Source organism: Mus musculus, chromosome 7, assembly GCF_000001635.26.
Source record: "Mus musculus strain C57BL/6J chromosome 7, GRCm38.p6 C57BL/6J".
NCBI lineage: Eukaryota > Metazoa > Chordata > Mammalia > Rodentia > Muridae > Mus > Mus musculus.
The window spans coordinates 38,922,403-38,948,195 of record NC_000073.6 but is presented as its reverse complement, the minus strand read 5'-3'; the positions used below and the strand labels follow the sequence as shown (position 1 = coordinate 38,948,195).

Genomic DNA, 25,793 nt, shown 5'->3' with positions numbered 1-25,793 from the left:
AAGAGTTGGATGCATAGCTCTTCATTTTGATATTCTTGATTAAATTTTTATGTTTCCAAATTAAGAACCACGGACTAATGTAACATAAAATGAAGTTTAGCAAAAGAATTTTCATTACTAAACAATTAACAAAACTTTATTCTCATATTACAATTATGTTCATTGATTTTAATTCTCATTGAACTATATTGGATACTGAGCACACTAACTCTGTTACCAAGACCTGTCCATTTCTCACCTCTCACCACAACCCTGAGTCATCTTTCTTCTACAAAATGTTGCCTACAAATCAGAAATAGCTCTATATGTATTATGGAGGATCAACATATGGCAGAAAACATAAGTTTTTTTTCTGGGCCTAGATACATTTGGCCACAATATTATTGTCTCCATTTACACACAATCTCCTGCAAACAATGTGACTTTCTTCACCTTTTTAGCTGAAAATAGTTCCCATGTTGTAGATACCACATATTTCTCATCACCTCTTTCTTCTCTTGTTGGACATCAACATCTAGCTTTAACACAGATATTGCTGACAATACTACAGTCTACACTGATGTGCAAATCACTAATTCATACAATTAGAAAAGTATGCATTGGATATGTAATAGTCATCGTTTTCTTATTTAAAAAAACTCCATATGAGGGCTGGAGAGATGGCTCAGCGGTTAAGAGCACTTACTGCTCTTCCAGAGGTCCTGAGTTCAATTCCCAGCCACTATATGGTGGCTCCCAACCATCTATAATGGGATCTGATTCCCTCTTCTGGTGTGTCTGAAGACAGCTACAGTATACTCATATAAATAAAATAAATAAATCTTTAAAAGGAAAAAACTCCACACAAAGTGCAGACAGGGAAGAGTACTTTACTACTTGATGAAAGTGGTACATGGGAGTCCCCTACTTTCAGTTAAAGCTCCACTTCTTATATTCTCTACCATCTAGAAATGTCATGTAATATGAGGGTCTGAATTGAATAAAGGCTGGGATGCAAAGTCAAAGTTTCAGGCCTCTCCATGGCTCCTTGGAATCTGGACTGTTATGTCCACTGCCATAGACCTAGCCATTACTGCACAGTCCTGCTCAATTACTTCTTACAGTCTCCATTCATCCAAGGTATCTGCTGCTAAAATATGTCAGAGGGCTGTCTATTGTATTATGGAGTAAAAACGCTAAGCTATGGTACTGTATGCCTTTGCTCCAATTCTCACCATCTTTGGCACTCTGGATTGCCAGACCATCCCTGAGTCTTGCAAGGACTGATTTGGGCATAGTTCATTTCTGGGTAATAGGCTGCCCTCTCACCACAACAACAGCCACTGAGTCTTAGCAGCCTGAACAATTGCAACTCTCTCCATCAGCAAAGAACACCACTGGAAGGACGTGTCCACCCAATAGGCAGACTGAAGCAGTTACAGCAGCACTAACATCTGCACTAATATGGGCATAAACACAGTGTTTAGAAGGGAATGGAGAGGCCCATTCCTTTTGTTCCATGCAGCTTGTTCTATGACATCCATGTCTGAGGTATCCATTCCCCAACAGGACTGCCTTTTCTGGCCTCAGTGGGAGAGGATGCACCTAATTTGGCAAAGACAAGACAGGGTTTCTCTGTGTATCCCTGGCTGTCCTGGAACTCACTCTGTAAACCAGGTCAGCAATACCTCTCCTGGGCATATACCCAGAAGAAGTTCCAACTTGTAATAAAGACACATGCTCGAATATGTTCATAACAGCCTTATTTATAATAACCAGAAGCTGGAAAGAATCCAGATGTCCCTCAACAGTGGAATAGACACAGAAATTGTGATACATTTTCACAATGGATTACTACTCAGATATTAAAAACAATGAATTTATGAAATTCTTAGGCAAATAGATGGATCAGGAGGATATCATTCTGAGTGAGGTAACCCAATCACAATAAAATTCACATGGTATGCACTCACTGATAAGTGGATATTAGCCCAGAAACTTAGAATTACCAAGATATAACTTGCAAAACACATGAAACTCAAGAAGAAGGAAGACCAAAATGTGGAAACTTAATTCCTCCTTAGAATGAGGAACAAAATACCCATGGAGGGAGTTACAGAGTCAATGTTTGAAGCTGAGACGGAAAGAGGGACCATCCAGAGACTGCCCTACTCAGGAATTCACCCCATAAACAACCCAGTCACTAGGCAGATGCCAACAAGAGACTGCTGACAGGAACCTATATAGCTGTCTCCTGCAAGGCTCTGCCAGTGCCCGGAAAATACAGAAAATACATTGGATGGAGTACAAGGTCCCCAGTGAAGGAGCCAGAAAAATACCCAGGGAGCTGAAGGGGACTGAAGCCCCATAGGAAGAACATTAATATGAACTAACCAGTACTCCCAGAGCTCCTTAGAACTATATCACCAATCATAGATAACACATGGTGGAACTTTTAGAGCTAGGTGCATATGTAGCAGTGGACGGCCTAGTTGGTCATCAGTGGGAGGAGAGGCCCTTGGTCCTGTGAATGTTCTATGCACTAGTATTGGGGAATGCCAGAACCAGGAATGGGAGTGGGTGGGTTGGTTAGGCAGAAGGAGGGGGAGGGTTAGGGGTTTTTCAGAGGGAAAACTAGAAAAGGGGATAACATTTAAAATGTAAATAAAGAAAATATCTAATAAAAAATAAAACCCAGGAAAAACAACAAACAAAACTTGGAATAAATCCCTGAAATCACAAAGCCTGGAAGGTGAAAAAAAAAATACAGTTCAAGACCTAACACAGGAAAGAGAGCAAATGAAGAGCTGGCAACCTGACTCTAGCCAGCCTCCATCAAGACTGCTGAGCAAGGAACCTCTTAGGCCTCAGCGTTCCATCTAGGCCTCGTGCTGGCTCATTTTCTCTGTCACCTTGGCACAGGCTGGAGTTATCACAGTGAAATGAAGCTTTCTTGAGGAAATGCCTCCATGAGATCCAGCTGTAAGGCATTTTCTCAATTAGAGATCAAAGGTGGGAGAGTCAATTGTACGGTGTGCCATCCATGAGCTGGTAGTCCTGGGTTCTATAAGAAAGCAGGCTGAGCAAGCCAGTAAGTAACATCTCTCCATGGCCTCTGCATCAGCTCCTGCTTCCTGACCTGCTTGAGTTCCAGTCCTGACATCCTTTGGTGATGAACAGCAATGTGAAAGTATAAGCTGAATAAACCCTTTCCTCCCCAAATGCCTCTTGGTCATGATGTTTGTGCAGGAATAGAAACCTTAACTAGGGCTGGAGAGATGGCTCAGCGGTTAAACACACTGACTGTTCTTCTGAAGGTCCTGACTTCAAATCCCGGCAACCTCATGGTGGCTCATAACTATCTGTAAGGAGATCTAGCATCCTTTTCTGGAGTGTCTGAAGACAGCTACAGTGTACTTAAATATAATAAGTATATAAATTTAAAAAAAATAAAGAAACCTTAACTAAGACAGGCCTTAGTATTTTACCTAGGCCTTTACACTAGTTAAGACTACCAGATCTCTTATCAAAAAGAGACATCTTTGACTTGCTAGCAGGCTTCATGATAAAATATCCACAACTTTCAGCGGGAAACTTTTGAAGATGTAACCTTTTTCTACTCCCTTTCCAAAAAATCAGTTTTCAATGACTGTTCTCCAATGGTCAACCACTTATGTCCCATGGCAAATGATTAAATAAAAATGACAGAAACTTCAGGCAAGGTCTGAGGATATAAGCTTAAGTTGTAAATATATAAAAAAATTATTTGAGAGACTAGAAAGATGTTTTGAGATCCGTAATCATAACATATAAAGCTTGGAGGGCATACACATTTGGATGATGACAGAAAATAATTTAAGATAAAAATGCTTCAGATTTCTTCCCCTCAATATGCTACTGTTATATCAAAACTTCAAGAGTTCAGATTATTTACAGTAATCATTGTAATTCTGATAATTTAGCCTAACTCTAATAAATATACCACTATACAATCCACTTTCCTAATCACAAGTTCAAAATTTGAGTTTCCTTTGGTTGTCTTTTAACTATAGACTTAAGGTATTCTCATGCTAAATCTATATGGTCAACTATCATATTCACAAATTCAAATATGTGAGTTCCCCTTAATTATCGTTTAAATATAAACATAAAAATGTTTCTCATTATACTATAATTATGTACATTATATAATTCAGTCTTCTGGATAGAAAAAAAAGCCCTCTTTGCCCCTTCTTCTCTACAAAAGGGTTTGTGTCTTCCCTAAACTCACCTTAAAGACTTCATGCTGTTAAAAAAAATTATCTCTTTTGTAAACTTAAAAAGATTCTTATGAGCTCCAGAAAGCCCACTCAAATCTACCTCATGGACCAAATAGATTCCAAGAGAATAACTATCCCTGCCACCCATTTGCTGCCTATTCCAGAGGGTGGGATTCCTCTCCGGTTCCCTGGTTTGGAAACTCCCCTCCCCGCAACCACAAAGATCTAAGATTTCAAATGTACACCAGAAAAAGTTTTTCTCCAAAGTCTACTTAACTGCCTCTAATGTGTGTGTGTGTGTGTGTGTGTGTGTGTGTGTGTGTGTGTGTTTCAGCATCTTGCCAAGTCCAGGTATTTACTCCAGCCTATATCCAGGACAGCAGCTCCGGTCTACTCTCACAGATGCTTCTACTGGACCAGTGCTTTCCTACCAGCAGATGGTTCCACAGACCCAGGACAGCAATGAAAGAGCCAGCTTTCCCAGAACTTGACCAGCATCCCCATCCCAATCTTCTTAGGTTCCTCAAAGATAAAACCATTGCCCCAAGGAGCTTAAAGAAGAGAAGACTTCATTCCTGCCTCACCAGCACCTCTTCATAGTCTCCCTCTCTCTCTCTCTCTCTCTCTCTCTCTCTCTCTCTCTCTCTCTCTCTCTCTCTCTCTCTCTCTCTCTCTCTCTTTCTCTCTTCCTCTCCTCTCTCCACTCCCTCTTTGCTCTCTGTCTTTGACTTCAATTTTTTAAAAACATATTTTGACTTTCTTTTTTTTAAAACATACTTTTAATACGAGTTCTCAAATGTGTCAAATCCCCTGTTAACCCACCTTGCAAATGTAGGGGAGAAAAGATGGTATATAGGATGAGGGATGTGAAAATGTTAGTAGTTCTTCCAAATATATATATGTATAAATTATTAAATATATATATAAATTATTTAAACACATACATACATAGCCGGGCATGGTGGCGCCAGCCTTTAATCCCAGCACTCAGGAGGAAGAGGCAGGTGGATTTCTGAACCTGGTCTACAAACTGCATTCCAGGACAGCCAGGCTACACAAAGAAATCCTGTCTCGAAAAACCATTTAAAAAAATTAAAAAGCAGTAGTTCTTTGGGGTGATTCCAATCTCTCTTTGTCAGGAAACTGAGAGTCCAGTTCAGCAGTGTCAGGATAACAAAAAACAAATCAGCAGTGGTGCCATGATGCAGCAGAAACAGCCTCCACTGAGGTGACATGAGTAAGCAGAAGAGGCCAGGACCAGCCTGGACACCAGGAGAAGTTCTCTTCCATACTTCTCTCAATGAAGAGAAGATCAGTGAAGACGAAGACTTGAGACAAGGCATTGCAAAGCTAGCTATGCAAGCATCCATCACTGTCCTTTGAGTTCAGTTACGCTCTGTCTGAACATCACATGTCTCCCATAGGTCAACAAAACAACATGTGAGTTTGCCTTAGCAATACTAGGTGAATCTGTGTCACATGGCACATCTGCCTCTATTCCCTTACCCAGAGCCCCCTACAATATCCCAAATAAACTTTACTTCATAATAGACCTGTCCTACGGCTGATACCTCAGAGAGGATGCCTCTGCATGGGCCTCGTAAGGCATCCCCTCCCCCTGCGACACTCTGCTATTTTATAAATCATATCCCTTTGTGACTCCAGAAGAGAGTGTGTGCATTTCCAGGGAAGGGAGGGAAACACTCTGAAAAGTACAGTGCTTGGAACAGAGAACTCAGCTAAGAGCAGACAGAACTCAGCATGCCTGCCTCAGTCTGGCAAGTGAAAGAGGCCATTTCATGGAGGTGGTAAGCAGGGATGAGCTCCCCACACTGTGTCCCCCCCCCCACTGCCTTCCTGCAGCCCTTTAAGGACACCCGTGGTGGGCAGAGTCCAGTCCACTGGCACCATTGCCAAAATGAAAGGAAATAAACAACTTGTCCCTAGTTAGATCCAGCTGAGCTAAGTCAAGCCCCCATGTACTGACCTAGTCAGAGGGGATGCTAACTCATCTACAGTTAAGAGGGAAGAAGTGGGAGCAACATATGGAGTTAGTCTAGTTGTCGACCAATTTGCAAAGTCAATGGGCAGAAAATTCTATTATAGAAAAGGGGGGAGGGTTCCCTTTAAAAATAAAAAAATAAGCTCTTCCGCCCCACTCGAGCACCGGGGTACCATGCCAGCGGAGTCGCCCGACACACGCAAGGGCCCACACAGGATTCCCCACGGGATCCTAAGACCTCTAGTGAGTGGAACACAACTTTTGCCACGAGGCAGGTTCGAACACCAGATATCTGGGTACCTTCCCTGCAAGAAGAGAGCTTGCCTGCAGAGAATACTCTGCCCACTGAAACTAAGGAGAGAGCTAGCCTCCCAGGTCTGCTTATAGAGGCTAACAGAGTCACCTGAAGAACAAGCTCTTACCAGAGACAACTATAACAGCTAGCTTCAGAGATTACCAGATGGCGAAAGGCAAACGAAAGAATCCTACTAGCACAAATCAAGACCACTCACCATCATCAGAACGCAGCACTCCCACCCCACCTAGTCCTGGGGACTCCAACACAACCGAATATCTAGACCCAGATTTAAAAACATTTCTCATGATGATGATAGAGGACATCAAGAAGGACTTTCATAAGTCACTTAAAGAATTACAGGAGAGCACTGCTAAAGAGTTACAGGCCCTTAAAGAAAAGCAGGAAAACACAACCAAACAGGTAGAAGTCCTTAAAGAAAAACAGGAAAACACATCCAAACAGGTGATGGAAATGAACAAAACCATACTAGAACTAAAAAGGGAAGTAGACACAATAAAGAAAACCCAAAATGAGGCAACGCTGGAGATAGAAACCCTAGGAAAGAGATCTGGAACCATAGATGCAAGCATCAGCAACAGAATACAAGAAAGGGAAGAGAGAATCTCAGGTGCAGAAGATTCCATAGAGAACATCGACACAACAGTCAAAGAAAATACAAAATGCAAAAGGATCCTAACTCAAAACATCCAGGAAATCCAGATCAATGAGAAGACCAAACCTACGGATAACAGGAGTTGATGAGAATGAAGATTTTCAACTTAAAGGGCCAGCTAATATCTTCAACAAAATAATAGAAGAAAATTTCCCAAACATAAAGAAAGTGATGCCCATGATCATACAAGAAGCCTACAGAACTCCAAATAGACAGGACCAGAAAAGAAATTCCTCCCGACACATAATAATCAGAACAACAAATGCACTAAATAAAGATAGAATATTAAAAGAAGTAAGGGAGAAAGGTCAAGTAACATATAAAGGAAGGCCTATCAAAATTACACCAGACTTTTCACCAGAGACTATGAAAGCCAGAAGAGCCTGGACAGATGTTATACAGACACTAAGAGAACACAAATGCCAGCCCAGGCTTCTATATCCGGCCAAACTCTCAATTACCATAGACGGAGAAACCAAAGTATTCCATGACAAAACCAAATTAACACATTATCTTTCCACGAATCCAGCCCTTCAAAGGATAATAACAGAAAAGAAGCAATACAAGGACTGAAATCACGCCCTAGAACAAGCAAGAAAGTAATCCCTCAACAAAACAAAAAGAAGACAGCCACAAGAACAGAATGCCAACTCTAAAAACAAAATAAAAGGAAGAAACAATTACTTTTCCTTAATATCTCTTAATATCAATGGACTCAATTCCCCAATAAAAAGACATAGACTAACAGACTGGCTACACAAACAGGACCCAACATTCTGCTGCTTACAGGAAACCCATTTCAGGGAAAAAGACAGACACTACCTCAGAGTGAAAGGCTGGAAAACAATTTTCCAATGAAATGGTCTGAAGAAACAAGCTGGAGTAGCCATTCTAATATCAGATAAAATCGACTTCCAACCCAAAGTTATCAAAAAAGACAAGGAGGGACACTTCATACTCATCAAAGGTAAAATCCTCCAAGAGGAACTCTCAATTCGGAACATCTACGTTCCAAATGCAAGGGCAGCCACATTCATTAAAGAAAGTTTAGTAAAGCTCAAAGCACGCATTGCCCATCACACAATAATAGTGGGAGACTTCAACAAACCACTTTCATCAATGGACAGATCGTGGAAACAGAAACTAAACAGGGACACAGTGAAACTAAAAGAAGTTATGAAACAAATGGACCTGACAGATATCTACAGAACATTTTATCCTAAAACAAAAGGATATACCTTCTTCTCAGCACCTCACAGGACCTTCTCCAAAATTGACCATATATTTGGTCACAAAACAGGCCTCAATACATACAAAAATATTGAAATTATCCCATGTATCCTATCAGATCACCATGCACTAAGGCTGATCTTCAATAACAACATAAATAATGGAAAGCCAACATTCACGTGGAAACTGAACAACACTCTTCTCAATGATACCTTGGTCAAGGAAGGAATAAAGAAAGAAATTAAAGACTTTTTAGAGTTTAATGAAAATGAAGCCACATTGTACCCAAACCTTTGGGACACAATGAAAGCATTTCTAAGAGGGAAACTCATAGCTCTGAGTGCCTCCAAGAAGAAACGGGAGAGAGCACATACTAGCAGCTTGACAACACATCTAAAAGCTCTAGAAAAAAAGGAAGCAAATTCACCCAAGAGGAGTAGACGGCAGGAAATAATCAAACTCAGGGGTGAAATCAACCAAGTGGAAACAAGAAGAACTATTCAAAGAATTAACCAAACGAGGAGTTGGTTCTTTGAGAAAATCAACAAGATAGATAAACCCTTAGCTAGACTTACTAGAGGGCACAGGGACAAAATCCTGATGAACAAAATCAGAAATGAAAAGGGAGACATAACAACAGATCCTGAAGAAATCTAAAACACCATCAGATCCTTCTACAAAAGGCTATACTCAACAAAACTGGAAATCCTGGACGAAACGGACAAATTTCTGGACAGATACCAGGTACCAAAGTTGAATCAGGATCAAGTTGACCATCTAAACAGTCCCATATCACCTAAAGAAATAGAAGCAGTTATTAATAGTCTCCCAGCCAAAAAAGGCCCAGTACCAGATGGGTTTAGTGCAGAGTTCTATCAGACCTTCAAAGAAGATCTAATTCCAGTTCTGCACAAACTTTTTCACAAAATAGAAGTAGAAGGTACTCTACCCAACTAATTTTATGAAGCCACTACTACTCTGATACCTAAACCACAGAAAGATCCAACAAAGATAGAGAACTTCAGACCAATTTCTCTTATGAATATCGATGCAAAAATCCTCAATAAAATTCTTGCTAACCGAATCCAAGAACACATTAAAGCAATCATCCATCAGACCAAGTAGGTTTTATTCCAGGGATGCAGGGATGGTTTAATATACGAAAATCCATCAATGTAATCCACTATATAAACAAACTCAAAGACAAAAACCACATGATCATCTTGTTAGATGCAGAAAAAGCATTTGACAAGATCCAACACCCATTCATGATAAAAGTCTTGGAAAGATCAGGAATTCAAGGCCCATACCTAAACACGATAAAAGCAATCTACAGCAAACCAGTAGCCAACATCAAAGTAAATGGAGAGAAGCTGGAAGCAATCCCACTAAAATCAGGGACTAGACAAGGCTGCCCACTTTCTCCCTACCTTTTCAACATAGTACTTGAAGTATTAGACAGAGCAATTCGACAACAAAAGGAGATCAAGGGGATACAAATTGGAAAAGAGGAAGTCAAAATATCACTTTTTGCAGATGATATGATAGTATATATAAGTGACCCTAAAAATTCTACCAGAGAACTCCTAAACCTGATAAACAGCTTCGGTGAAGTAGCTGGATATAAAATAAACTCAAACAAGTCAATGGCCTTTCTCTATACAAAGAATAAACAGGCTGAGAAAGAAATTAGGGAAACAACACCCTTCTCAATAGTCACAAATAATATAAAATATCTTGGCGTGACTCTAACTAAGGAAGTGAAAGATCTGTATGATAAAAACTTCAAATCTCTGAAGAAAGAAATTAAGGAAGATCTCAGAAGATGGAAAGATCTCCCATGCTCATGGATTGGCAGGATCAACATTGTAAAAATGGCTATCTTGCCAAAAGCAATCTACAGATTCAATGCAATCCCAATCAGAATTCCAACTCAATTCTTCAACGAATTAGAAGGAGCAATCTTCAAATTCATCTGGAATAACAAAAAACCTAGGATAGCAAAAACTCTTCTCAAGGATAAAAGAACCACTGGTGGAATCACCATGCCTGACCTAAAGCTTTACTACAGAGCAATTGTGATAAAACCTGCATGGTACTGGTATACTGACAGACAAGTAGACCAATGGAATAGAATTGAAGACCCAGAAATGAACTCACACACCTATGGTCACTTGATCTTCGATAAGGGAGCAAAAACCATCCAGTGGAAGAAAAACAGCATTTTCAACAATTGGTGCTGGCACAACTGGTTGTTATCATGTAGAAGAATGCGAATCAATCCATACTTATCTCCTTGTACTAAGGTCAAATCTAAGTGGATCAAAGAACTTCACATAAAACCAGAGACACTGAAACTTATACAGGAGAAAGTGGGGAAAAGCCTTGAAGATATGGGCACAGGGGAAAAATTCCTGAACAGAACAGCAATGGCTTGTGCTGTAAGATCGAGAATTGACAAATGGGACCTCATGAAACTCCAAAGCTTCTGCAAGGCAAAAGACACCGTCAATAAGACAAAAAGACCACCAACAGATTGGGAAAGTATCTTTACCTATCCTAAATCAGATAGGGGAATAATATCCAACATATATAAAGAACTCAAGAAGGTGTACTTCAGAAAATCAAATAACCCCATTAAAAAATGGGGCTCAGAAGTGAACAAAGAATTCTCAACTGAGGAATACCGAATGGCAGAGAAGCACCTGAAAAAATGTTCAACATCCTTAATCATCAGGGAAATGCAAATGAAAAAAACACTGAGATTCCACCTCACACCATTCAGAATGCCTAAGATCAAAAATTCAGGTGACAGCAGATGCTGGAGAGGATGTGGAGAAAGAGGAACACTCCTCCATTGTTGGTGGGATTGCAGGCTTGTACAACCACTCTGGAAATCATTCTGGCGGTTCCTCAGAAAACTGGACATAGTACTACCGGAGGATCCCGCAATACCTCTCCTGGGCATATATCCAGAAGATGCCCCAACTGGTAAGAAGGACACATGCTCCACTATGTTCATAGCAGCCTTATTTATAATAGCCAGAAGCTGGAAAGAACCCAGATGCCCCTCAACAGAGAAATGGATACAGAAAATGTGGTACATCTACACAATGGAGTACTACTCAGCTATTAAAAAAATGAATTCATGAAATTCCTAGGCAAATGGATGGACCTGGAGGGCATCATCCTGAGTGAGGTAACACATTCACAAAGGAACTCACACAATATGTACTCACTGATAAGTGGATATTAGCCCAAAACCTAGGATACCCAAGATATAAGATACAATTTCCTAAACATATGAAACTCAAGAAAAATGAAGACTGAAGTGTGGACACTATGCCCCTCCTTAGAAGTGGGAACAAAACACCCTGGGAAGGAGTTACAGAGACAAAGTTTGGAGCTGAGATTAAAGGATGGACCATGTAGAGACTGCCATATCCAGGGATCCTCCCCATAATCAGCATCCAAACGCTGACACCATTGCATACACTAGCAAGATTTTATCGAAAGGACCCAGATGTAACTGTTTCTTGTGTGACTATACCAGGGCCTAGCAAACACAGAAGTGGATGCTCACAGTCAGCTAATGGATGGATCACAGGGCTCCCAATGGAGGAGCTAGAGAAAGTACCCAAGGAGGTAAAGGGATCTGCAACCCTATAGGTGGAACAACATTATGAACTAACCAGTACCCCGGAGCTCTTGACTTTAGCTGCATATGTATCAAGAGATGGCCTAGTCGGCCATCACTGGAAAGAGAGGCCCATTGGACACGCAAACTTTATATGCCCCAGTAAAGGGGAACGCCAGGGCCAAAAAGGGGAATGGGTGGGTAGGGGAGTGGGGGTGGGTGGGTATGGGGAACTTTTGGTATAGAATTGGAAATGTAAATGCGCTAAATACCTAATAAAAAATGGAAAAAAAAATAAATAAACAAGACAAAGACAGAGTGACAAGCCAATTCCATTACATTCATAGGAGCAGCCCCCTGTTGGAAATATACCTGCCATCCTGTCCTCTAGGAGGGGTAATCTCTTGCCTTTCTACCCCCTTGAGCAGCCACCAGTTCATGAGTATCATCTGCAACCATGCTTCTTCTCCTCCTTTCTCTCTTCTCTTAACTTCTGTCTCCTTGAAGCTACCTGGCTCTGTTGAGGTGGTAAATCCCATTCCAGCTTCATTGTTTACAGAGAAATAACTGATCCTGACTGCTCTGGGTTCCTACTAACAAAGACTAGCTGGGATCCTCAGACATCCTGAGGAAACCCGATTTTTACCAGGCAAAGAGGGAAAACACTCCCTGACTCTGGAAGACCTAGCTCTATTTCATTCCTGAAGCTCACTGACATCTAGTGGACACCAAACTGCAGAAGACTCCTGCAGTATTGAGTGCTGGTATTTTTCCAAGCTGACCACTTCCATGTCCAAGATCTCCAGGGAGAGATCTCAGAGCATGCAGAATTGTTGCTAGGCCTCATGGTGCAAACCTGTTGTCCTACTACAGAAGCTAAGCCAGGGAGAACACAGCTTCAAAGCTAGCCTCAGCAAGGGGCCCTGGGCTCAAAATAAAACACACACACATAAAAAAGGAAGGTACGAGCCGGGCATGGTGGCACAGGCCTTGAATCCCAGCACTTGATAGGCAGATTTCTGAGTTTGAGTCCAGTCTGGTCTACAAAGTAAGTCCCAGGACAACCAGGGCTACAGAGAAACCTTGGTACAGATTGATCTCGGTTGCAGAACACTTGCCTAGCAGGTGTAAGCAGTAGTGTGTCTGTGATCTTGAGGTAGATTTATGCTTGCTAATTATTACTGTGTTAACTTTACACACTCAGCCACCATCATGAACAATGAGCAGTCTTTAGCATTTTTCTGTATCAGTTGTTCATTTATTCAATCCATCTTTTCCTCTAACCTACTTTATGTATTTGTCATAGTATCTGATGGCTCTTTCTTCCAGTTCAGGTGTCTGGGACATCCACAGCTCTGTCCCCTCCTGGCCTCACATGCAGTTTCCTGTGTCTGATGGGTCTGTTCTCTCCTGTTCTCACCTGCAGTTTCTTGCTTCTGCATATTTTCCTTCTACATTTCTTTGCATATATTCCTCTATACTGTTTTTAAATTTTGAGCTGCATGCTGCACACTAAAGGACAAATGAGGCAGGACAAGCTAAAAGTATTTCCACCTCTCAGAAGTTACATGCCTTTTAATAAACTGTTGTAAGCAGCTATGCTGGGGGAGGGGGCACTTTTCTTCAAAGAACTAGACTTAAGTAGCCCCATGTCCATGGTGGCTTGAATGGAAGCCTAGTCTCTTCCTTCCGACCAGGGCTAGGACACCATCAACACAGCCAAACTCTACGTTTTGACTTCACTTCTCTCTCACTTCCCAGCGTTATAAACCAGCATGGAAGCTGCACAGGGAAATCTGGGACCTAAGCTAGCAGCTACTTCTCTGAGACTGGATTTCTCAGAAAGAGGAGTACAAGTGTGAACTGAGTGAGTGCCCATGCAGCCTACAGAGAGAGCCTTGGAAACCCCTCCAGGGTCTAGAATCCCTCCCAATCCAAACAGGCTCAAATTCGTGTGACCCCCTACACATACATACACACACACACACACACACACACACACACACACACACACACACACACACACACACACACACACACAACCAAGCTTTACTCAAGGGGGTCAGCTCACAGCAAGACAGTTCTGCTAACTTAAAGAACCTACTGACAACCTGGTATAGTGGTTCACGCCTTTAATCACATCACTTAAGAGAAGGCACGAGGATCTCTTTGAATATAAGAGAAGTCTGATCTACATGACTTTCAGGACAGTCAGACCTAGAGTGAGACCCTGTCCTTGAAAAGAGAATGTATTGAAGCTCTACTGTATACAACATGGAGTCAAAATATCCTTCAATAGTGACTTTCACAGGTTGAAAGACTAGGGAATTGAACTTAAAAAAACTGATGCTGGGCTACACGTGACATGTGTCATAGCTTCTACTGATACTCAAAATATTATAGTACAGTGCCACCTCCTGAGTAGGAGGATGAATTTGATCAGACGTGAAATTTCTATTGCCTATGTGTTTATTTATTCAATATGGGAAAGGGTTTGCCCAGCAGAAATGCCCAACATTTAACTTTGGGAGAGCTCAGTAGTAGAGCTGTTGCCTAGCAAATAGTAAATCTGGGTTCTAACCTCAGCATTGTGTGGCATAACAAAATATATATAGATAAGTAAGGTCCAGTGTTAGTCTTTTGATTCTCTTGTGCCTTCAGGAGACACTATTAAGTGGAAGAATGTGGCCATCAAAATGGATCAGTGAGTAAAGGAGCTTGCTCTCAAGTCTGACAACATGAGTTCAGTGTTCTAAGCTCACATAATGGAAGTAACTATGTAACTACTGTAAGTTGTCTTCTGACCTCGACATACACGGCATGGTGAACATACATATGCATACACACAAACACTATAAATTACCAACCAACCTGAGGAATGCTGGCACCACAGTGTCCATGTTCTCCTCTATCCAAGACCTCCAGCTCCACTTGCCAGGCCTCTCTACTAAGGCCAGGATTGCATCAAGTGTAAAGCAGGTCCAGGAAGTTCACACTGTTGGGCCTTGTACTTTTGCGGGCATTAGGAAAGCAGGGTATCTTCTGTCAAGCAGTGCTGTCTCCAAGCCAACCTATGGAGCAAGCACAGAATACCCAGTCCAACATACAAAGTAGCCCAGACCCTAAAATATCTTGCAAAACCTTTATATTTCAGATCAATTTCCAGATTTAAGTTTTCAGATTAAGATTATCCTATCATCAAATTCATTCCTAAGTATCCTCAAAGTATAGGAAATGCCAAAGTATGCAACACTTCTGGTCCAAACTATTTTGGATAAGCAATACTCACCTGTTGTTATTCTCAAGCTGTTACACACAAGGCTTTCTTGAGTGAAAGCACAAAAATGCCTGTCTCTCTCACATACATTTCTCTCACATACATACCACCATTTAAAAGAAACAGAATGCAGAATGGGGCATGCTGGTGAGGATCTGTTGCCTGTCACTGGGCAGCCTGAGGCACATGTATGCATGTGTGTATACATACTTCATAGAAAAGATGAAATGATAAAGTAATGAAATGTAGCAGATTATAATTCTGCTGATTAACAATGCATTCTCGTTGTTATTGCATGCTTGGAGAGAATTTCAAACACACACATATATGTGTGTGTATGTGAGTGTATGTATATGTGTATATGTATATGTATATGTATATGTATATGTATATGTATATGTATATGTATATGTATATGTATATGTATATGTATATGTATATGTATATGTATATGTATATGTATATGTATATGTATAGCAGTGACAAGGAATCCAGTAAATGTTTTCCTTATGCAAAAATGAAGGAATAGTGATACAGAAAGTTACTCCCACCATCACCAGGAGACATTACATGAATGGATCTCATTCACTACGGGAACACATGGTTTGAATCTACAATGTTCCCTAGAGGAGCGTGTATAGTACACTTGTTCCCTAGTTAGTGGTGCTATTTAGGAAGGCTTGCGGAAACTTTATAAAGAACGGCTGTCCTGATAAAAGTGGATAATTAGGAGTGGCTTTTAAGGTTCCAGATGTGATTACAGCCATTCTGTTTTGCCTGGTCAGTCATGACATGAGCAGTCACTCTCACATACAACACTGCCATCGAGTGAGCAGCTCCACCATGCCTGCTGTGCTATGATACACTGCAGATCTCTGAACATGAGTCAAAATAAACCTTTGCTCCATTTTTTTCTGCCAGACATTGAGTCACAGGAGCAAGAAAAAAACTAAGGGGCTGGCAAGATGTTTCAGTGAGCTTTCTGGCTACATTTGTGTCAACTTGGGACAAGCTGAAAGTCTTCTGAGATCAGGGAATCTCAACTGAGAGAATGCCTGAATGAGATTGGGCTGAAGGCAAACTTGCAATGTATTTATTAATTAGTGATTGATGTGGTGGCCCAGCCCATTGTAGGTGGTGCCACTCCTGAGCTGATGGACCTAGGGTCTATAATCAAACAGGCTGAGCTTGGCTGGTGACGTGGCTCCATGGTTAAGAGGACTTCCACAGGTCCTAGGTTCAGATCCCAGTAACCATATAGTGGCTCATAACTATCTGTAATGGGACATGATTCCTTCTTCTCATGTGCATTAAGGAAGAACACTCACACATATAAAATATATAACTAAAACTTTAAAAAGAAAAGAGGATGAAAAAAGCAATGGGCTCTGTATCCACTACTACCTCCAGATTCTTTTCCAGTTTGAGTCCCTGCCTTGGCTTCCCTCAAAGGACTGTGACTCAGGATATGTGAGAGGGATAGTTTTCTCCCCAGGTTGCTTTTGTCGTGGTGCTTCATCACAGTACAGAAACCCTAACTAAAGCAGTGGGCAAATGTGCTTCCTGGCAGGCCTAATGACAAAAGCTCAGGTTCAAGGGCATACATACTGAAGAGAGAGAATCGACTGCCTCAGCTGTCCTTAGACCTTCACACATGTGCTGTGATACACACAAGTCTACAGACTCACATAATAACTAGAGGAGCAATAAACTAATCCAAGTTATCTGTTACTTTGCCGTACTTGCACACAGACACCTGGCATAACTGTCTCCTGAGAGGCTTCATTCAGCAGTTGACAGAAACAGATGTAGAGACCACAGCCAAACATCAGGCAGAGTTCAAGGAGTCTTGTGGAAGTCAGGGGTAGGACAAAGCAAGCTGGAGATGTCAAGTATACCACAAGAACACCAACCTGGATCCATCAGGACTAACAGAGACTGAACCATCAACCAAAGAGTATATACAGGCTGGACCTAGCCCCTCCCCTACACATTTGTAGCAAATGTGAGCTTGGACTTCATGTGGGTTCCCTAACAATTGGAACAGGGCTGTCTCTGACTCTGTTGCCTACCATTGCATCCCTTCCCTCTAGCTAGACTGCCTGACCAGACCTCGATGAGGAGGATCTACTTAGCACTGCTTGGACCTGATGTTCCAGAGCAGGCTGATATCCCAGGGAGGCTTTGCCTTATCTGAGGAAAAGAGGAGGTTATAATGGTGGGAGGGATTTGTGAGGGTGGGGCTGGGAGGAGGGGAGAAAGGGGGCCTGAGACCAAGATGCAAAATATATAAATAAATAAATAAATGAAAAATTAAGTGAGTAAAAAATAGAGGTCCTGGGGGCTGAGGAGATGGTTCAAGTGCCAAGTGAACTTGTTTTTCCAAAGGTGCCAGCCCCTACACTGGGTGGTACCAAACCACCTGTAACTTCAGATCCAACTGAGTTCTCTTTTGACCTCTATGGATACGTGACACACACATGTGCGCTCAAACACACATACACACACAGACACACACTCAAAGAAAACCATTTCTGAGGCTGGAAAGACTTGGAGTTTAAGAATGCTGGTTACTTTCCCACAGGACCCAGGTTCTATTTCCCAGAACTCACAAGGCAGTTCACACTTGTGTAACCCCAGCTCCAGAGAGTCTGACTCCTTATAAATATATACATGCAGGCAAAACACCAAAGGACATAAAATAAATTTTAAAAATATGTAGATTCTGGGGACTCTTATGCTAGGTAACTCTCCTAAGAGATGCCTAGGAATCAAAAATTTGAAATCTTTCATTTGTCTGCCTTTTCAGACAGGGTCTTGATGTGGATGCTAAGAGGGCCTCAAATTGTCATCCTGTACAAGCCTCATGAGTCCTAGATTATAGGTGTGCACACTATAACCCTCACGATTAATTTATCAAATAAATCAGTGCATACTTCATTTGCTCAGTCTATCTCTGTCAAATATTGTTCCCAGTACTTTGCTCTCATACACAAGAATCACAAAAATTCTAATAGGTGTCTTTCTTCATACACTGATTTTTGGGAATGACAAAGTGAGCCTGTATCCTTGTTAAAAAGCAAAGATTTTAGCAAACAGGCAACTGTGGTGTCACTATTGCTCTAAAGAACCCATCTGAGAATCACAGAGAACACTGACTGATACCCAAAGCTAAGCTAGATATTTTAAAAGGGTCCAATAATTTCTTTTTGGAGGCACTCAGAGCTATGAGTTTTCCTCTTAGAAATGCTTTCATTGAGTCCCATAAGCTTGGGTATATTGTGGCTTCATTTTCATTAAACTCCCAAAAGTACTTAATTTCTTTCTTTATTCCTTCCTTGACCAAAGTATCATTGAGAAGAGTGTTGTTCAGTTTCCACGTGAATGTTGGCTTTCTATTATTTATTTTGTTGTTGAAGATCAGCCTTAGTCCATGGAGATCTGATAGGATGCATGGGACATTTTCAATAATTTTCTATATGTTGAGGCTTGTTTTGTGACCAATTATGTGGTCAATTTTGGAGAAGGTACCATGAGGTGCTGTGAAGAAGGTATATCCTTTTGTTTTAGGATAAAATGTTCTGTAGATATCTGTTAGATCCATTTGTTTCCTAACTTCTGTTACTTTCACTGTGTCCCTGTTTAGTTTCTGTTTCCATGATCTGTCCATTGGTGAAAGTGGCGTGTTGAAGTCTCCCACTATTTTTGTGTGATGGGCAATGTGTGCTTTGAGCTTTACTAAAGTTTCTTTAATGAATGTGGCTGCCCTTGGATTTGGAGCATAGATATTCAGAATTGAGAGTTCCTCTTGGAAGATTTTACCTTTGATGAGTATGAAGTCCCCCTCTTGTCTAAAAATATGGAACGCTTCACGAATTTGCATGTCATCCTAGCACAGAGGCCATGCTAATCTTCTCTTTATCGTTCCAGTTTTAGTATATGTGCAGCTGAAGAGGGCACGGAATATTACACGCTTCACGAATTTGCGTGTCATACTTGCCCAGAGGTCATGCTAATCTTCTCTGTGTCTTTCCAGTTTTAGTATATGTGCGGCCGAAGCGAGCACGGAATATTACACTTTCAAGCTCAGCCTTGACTACATAGCAGGTTTGGGGGTGACACAAGGAGACTTTGTCTTTAGAGTGAAAAAAAAAATAAATTTAGAAGAGCTGGGACCATCAATGCCACCTGTAGTGAGCACTGTAAAATAAATGCCTTTTAGACATTTGAAAACAGTTTAGTCAAGGACTCCCATTGCACACAACTATGGCTGAAACTATTAACCAGTATCCAGTTTCATCACTCACTCAAGGTAACAAGACACATTCCTAGAATCCCATGACACCCACTGGACAGTATATAAGCAGAGACCAAGATATGCTCTGCTTTGCATATCTGGAGAGATGCTACCTTGATCTGCCCTGAAACTGGAGAATCTCCCTCAGGATCCTGACCCTTGAGTCAAAGACTTCTACTAGAGTCAGGACCTGACCTTCAGCTAAGATAAATGATACCGCTGGCAAGTAGCCTTGGAGAGATGGGCTTAGGACGGTAGTTAAGAATTTAGGGTGTAAACCTTGTGTAAAGACCCTCAGCATAAAAAAATAAACTTTTACTAGCTACACTAACAATCCATATCTGGCTAGCAACACCAACTAAACCTACTCTTTCTTTTTACCGTTGAAAAGTAAACTTTAAAGGAAATCATAAAAAGTATTTAGTAGCAGAAATAGAACTAAATCCCACTCCACCATAACAGAGTATGAATAATAATTTCGGAGTAAATTCTAGGACACCCAGAGTCACACTCTTGCTCAGGAAAAAAAAAAAAGAATCCTAAGACCTCACTACAGCCGTTACTGCCCATATCGCAGGCCCACTTGTGCCCTCCTTCGTCCCCATCTCCCTTGCGTCCTCCCTATGCCAGCTCGCCTCACTATACTTAATTATTTCTGACCTGCAGCCCTTGTGCTCCAGCAATAGACAGTTGCAAACTGCCCACATAGAACAGCCGCAACTCGTCAAAGCGCAGGTCTCTATCAGCTCCGGAGGTAACCTCAAGGCGCATGTGCTGCCAGAGACAGACACACATTGATGGCGTCATGTCAGTGGCGTCAGTAAGGCACCATATCTGAAATCCAGTCGCAATTCATTGATGCTGGCTGGAGCAAGTCAGTGTGCTGTGCTTAACTTGTTTCTTGGGCATATTGGATTTTTTCCAAAGGAAATGTAAACAAGAAAGTTGTTGAACAAAGCAAAGAAAGGGGGAGGGGAACAAAAAAAAAAAAAAAAAAACGAGCGAGCCTTGAAAAAGACAGATACCATCAGGGTACTCCAGAAGCTAGCCAATAACGAAGGATAAATGGGATGAGAGATTCGGAATGGGCCTAGATGAGAGTATAGAGCGATGGGAACTGGAAGCTGATCTGTGAAATGGATCAGAGATACCTGTCTCAACATAGTCTCAAGACAACTTCCACAGGACTTTTGGGATAGCATTTGAACTGTAAATGAAGAAAATACCTAATTTTTAAAATATATATAAAAAATAAATAAATAAAAAATAAATAAATAAAAAGTAAAAAAAAAAAGTACACAAAAGAAATCAAGGATCAGAGTGTGTAGGAAATGACAGACTATGCCCACCTGAAGCCACGTCTTGATGCTGCTTCTCTGTTCTTCTCACTACCATCCCATTTCATAAATGGATGTTACAAATTCTATTTGGATTTTTCAGCTATGCTTTGTCAGTTGGGAAGAGCCTTCACCTGTGGCTCATAAAGACAACATATTCTTGAAATCCAATTTTTAAATGGCCACTTTCATCTTTAAATTTACTTCCCCATAAATGATAGAACACGTATATATTTTTTTTTAAATTGTCCTGATATCAATGATGGTTCCTTCAGCCATCTGTGCTTTTAAACTACCACAAAGACTGTGTTCTGTATTTGGATTCACTTATATTATCACAGAGAAGGTATTTGTCCACTATTGATACATTACCCTAAAGTTGGCAGTTAGACTCAGACTTGTGTTTATTATCTCGATAGTGCAAAAAGAACCCAGAAAATGGCCCAGGGAAGAGACTGGGCCTCAGGAAAGAGGGCTGCAGCAGATGAAGGACAAGTGAGGTACCTGTTGCCCAGTGAGGTACCTGCTCCTACTCAAGAGGAAGGGAAACTAGAGAGTTTTCAGGACAGGATGCAACTGTGAAGTGTTTTTGCCCAGTCTTCCCTAGAAATCCAGGTAACTTGACATTGCTGTGTCTGTTGCTGAAAGTGAGTAGCTCCCAAGATAAACTTCACACTTTTTGCCTACAAATGGGGTTGGGCAGACCTCTCCAAGAGTAGTCACACAGAGTCCACAGGGCTGAAAACCAAGAAAAGAGGACTTTGAAGCTCACTGCCAGAATTCCTCCTCAAAGGACTTGACTTTCCTGGAAACCCCCTTTCCTCTAGTTCTGGAGTGTCTCATTTCCCTAAGAACTCCAGCTCCCTTCCCCTTTAAGCTGGTCATGACTGATTAAATAACCCCTATCATCCATATCTCAAGCTTCCTTCCAACAAGGCTTAGAAAAATCTTGCATTACAAATGATTTTGAATCCTCAGTAGAGGATCCTTAAAGAAGCAGGACAAGATGTCAGTGTTTGACCTGGCTGCAGTGTGGGACACTGTCACAATTAGCATGTGAGTGTTTCTTTTACATCTTGTCAGTTGGGTATAGCAAACACTTGGCAGAAGAGACTTGAGAGCCTCAGTAGGTAGAGAGATGAATCATCAAAAATAGTGGCTCTCTGGAATGGAATATGAGGGCCCTGATCTAAGAGCAGAACTGTGAGCCACACTACCACATCTCTTAGCAGGAACTGGGAATAGAGCAGGCTGGGCCCTTTGTGTGATCATTCCTGAAGCAGCATACTGGAATGGAGCCAACAAGACTGTAAAGCCATATGCAGCACAAGGATATGATCTTGCAACTTTTTTACTTGCCAGAAGCCAATGCAGAAGAAAAAATCCAAAGCCCTCTCTGCCAGAAGAGAGACATGCGGCTCTTTGACATTAAAGCAGAGCAACAGAGGTATGGCCATCTTTCCCAAAGGTATTGCCATCCCCCATTGCGTAGTCTTCCTGATCAGAATGTGGACTGGGGAGTCCAGGACTCACTGCACATCCATGGCTACTTAATCTCAGGGGCTCTGCCTTCTGCCACAAAAGAGCAGCCTCTCCCTACCAATTGCCTTGTATCTGGTCTTGGCCTCTAAAAGGCAGACATTGGTAGGACTAAGGACTCTAATCATTTAGCATCTGTCCTAGCCTTTAAAAATACGTGAATCTGTTGCCCATAGCAACAGGCTATTTTTCTTATAGGTTTCTAGAAAAGAGGAAATTATATCCTCCCCCATTTCTAATCTCGAAACTATATATATATATATATTTCCTTATTTACATTCCAAATGTTGCCTCACTTAGCAGTGTCCCATTCTTCACCCCATTCCCCTTCCCTTTGCCTATGAGGGGGTACTTACCCACTCACCTACTCACCCATCAACTCTCACCTAACCCACATCTACATCCCTCTTCCCTGGGGCATCAAGTCTCTGCAGGATTGGGTGCATCCTCTCCCACTGAGGCCAGACAAGGCAGTCCTCTGCTACATATGTGACTGGAGCCATGGAACAGCCATGTATGCTCTTGGTTGGTGGCTTATCTTCTGGGAGCTCTGAGGGTTATATGTGTTAGTTGATACTGTTGGTCTTCCTATGAGGCTGCCATTCCCTTCAGCTCCTTAAATCCTTCCCCTAACTTTTCCATAGGGGTCTCTGATTTCAGTTTAATTCTTGGTTGTAAGCATCTGTCTTGGTCAAATGCTGGTAGAAGCTCTCAGCCATGCTAGGCTCCTGTCTGCAAGTACAACATGGCATCAGTAACAGTGTCGGGTTGGGTAACGGCCAATAGGATGGATCCTAAGTTGGACCTGTCTCACTGGACGTTCTTTCTTTCAATCTCTGCTCCATTTTTGTTCCTGCATTTCTTTTAGACAGGAACAATTCTGGGTTCAAAATTTGAAGGTAGCATCTCTCCACTTGGGGGCATTGTCTATGGATTGGAGGTGGTCCCTTCAGGTTCCATCTCCCCACTGTTGGGCATTTTGGCTAAGGTCATCCTCATTGAGTCCTAAAAGCCTCTCACATTCCAATTATCTGGCACATTCTAGAGGTTCCCTCTGCACCCCAAGTCCCGAAGCTGCATATTTCCATTCATTCTCTTGGCCCTCTGGGATTCTTTCCTGTATATTCCCATACCTGACCCTGCCCCCCTTTCTACTCCCCCTCACTTCTCCCAGCCAGGTCCCTCCCTTGCTCTGATCATTTTGTTTCTCATTCTAAGTTGATGGAAGATTCCTCACTGGGGCCTTCCCCTTCTTGTTAAACTTTTTACAGTCTGAAAATGTTATCATAATTATTCTGTAATTTTTGGCTAATATCCACTATCAATGAGTACATACTATGCATGTCCTCTTAGGTCTGGGTTACTTCATTCAGGATGATATTCTAGTTCCATCCATTTGCCTGCAAAATTCCTGATGTCCTCCTTTGTAATAGCTGAATAGTATTTCCTTATGTAAATGAGCCACATTTCTGCATCTATTCTTTGTTTGAGGGACATCTAAGTTCTTTCATACTTTTTGCTATTATGAATCCGGGTATTATGAACATAGTTGAGCATGTGTCCTTGTGGTTTGGTGGAATATCTTTTGGGTATATGCCCAGAAGCTCTATAGCTGGTTCTTCAGATAGAACTATTTTCCATTTTCTGAGGAGGTACCTGATTGATATCCAGAGTGGTTGTACCAGTTTGCAATCCCACTACCAATGAAGAAGTGTTCCTCTTTCTCCACATCCTTACCAGCATGTGCTGTCACTTGAGTTTATCTTAGCCATTCTGATTGGTTTAAGGTAGAATCTCATGGTCATTTTGATTTGCATTACCCTGATGGATAAGGATGTTGGACATGTCTCTAAATGCATCTTGGCCATTTCCTGAGATCCTATTTGTTAAATGTTGATCTTAGAGCATGAGCTAATGGTGTTCTGTTCAGGAAATTTCCCCCTATGCCAATGCGTTCAAGGATATTTCCCATTTTCTTTCTATTAGATTCAGTGTATCTGGTTTTATAGTTAGGCCCTTGATCTACCTGAGCTTTGGACACGGTGATTAATATGGATCAATTTGCATTCTCCTACAAGCAGACTGCCAGACAGACCAGCCTCATTTGTTGAAGATACTGTCTTTTTTTTTTTCCTCTATGTGGTTTGGATTCTTTGTCAAAGATAAAGTGTCCATAGGAGTGTGGGTTTATTTCTAGGTCTTCAATTCTATTTCATTGATTGACTAATCTGTCTCTACACAAATATCATGAGGTTTTATCACTATTGCTCTGTAGTACAGCTTAAGGTCAGGGAGAGTGAGTGCCCCCAGAAGTTCTTTTATTGTTGAGTTTTTTTTTTGTTGTTTTTTTTTTTTTTTTTTTTTGCTACCCTGGGTTTTTAAATTTTCCATACAAAGTTGAGAATTGATCTTTCTATGTCTGTGAAGAATTGTCTTGGAATTTTGATAGAGATTGCATTGAAGAGGTAAGAGGGCCATTTTTACTATGTTAATTCTGCCAATTTATAAGCATGGGAGATTCTTCCACCTTCTGAGGTCTCCCTCAATTTCTTAAGGGGCTCAGAAGTTCTTGTCATACAGAACTTTCACTTGCTTAATTAGAGTTGCACCAAGATATTTTATATTATTTGAGTCTATAGTCAAGGGTATTGTTTCCCTAATTTCTTAGCCCATTTGTCAATGGTATAAAGGGAGGCTTCTGATTTGTTTGAGTTAATTTTACTTTTTTAAGCATCTAAAACAATCTTTATTCTCCCAGCAGTGAGGAACAGTTCTTTCCCTGTTTACAATAAGCAAATTAAAGCGATTGGGCAGATTACATCACATCTCCATGCTTATACAGAATACTCCATTTGTTAGCTTATGCAAAAGGCATGAAAAATAGACATCAAGTCAGTGTACTACAAATATACATGTGAAAAGTTATAAAATGCTTGTTTGTCTAAGGCTTAAATCGAGTAAAACATTGGATAAAGGGTACAGCTGATAACCTGAAAGATCCAGAAATTGAATGTTTAGACCAAAACAGTGCTGTTAAGATTTGTCTCCATTTGGAAACAGCAGATGCTAATGGAATGCAAGGCACATTACTTAACGTTCGCTCACATCACACATTCAATTAGAGCAAGAAGAACATAACATGTGGTGCTGGACTAAGACATAAACATGTTTTGCTTGAACATAATGACTGTGTAGCACATGGGACATTTGTCTACCGCTTCAGCACACTGTTTACAGGTGACCAGATGTCCACAAAGAACAAAAA

General features: G+C 41.2%; 1 long non-coding RNA gene and 1 other non-coding gene across 4 annotated transcripts in view; both read right to left on the bottom strand.

The window, feature by feature from the left end:
• Positions 1-20,431, bottom strand: part of Gm32110 — a 52,168-nt gene extending 31,737 nt beyond the window's left edge. For all 3 annotated transcript variants that reach the window (XR_391306.2, XR_391304.2, XR_882004.2), the window contains exons 1-2: positions 20,313-20,431; positions 14,950-15,149 (exon numbers count right to left, since the gene is read on the bottom strand). This is a non-coding gene — a long non-coding RNA (predicted gene, 32110). The remainder of the gene's footprint in view (positions 1-14,949; positions 15,150-20,312) is intronic.
• LOC115486858 lies at positions 19,209-19,315 on the bottom strand. The gene has a single exon (XR_003947205.1). It is a non-coding gene; the product is annotated as a U6 spliceosomal RNA (small nuclear RNA).
• Positions 20,432-25,793: the final 5,362 nt, after the last annotated feature.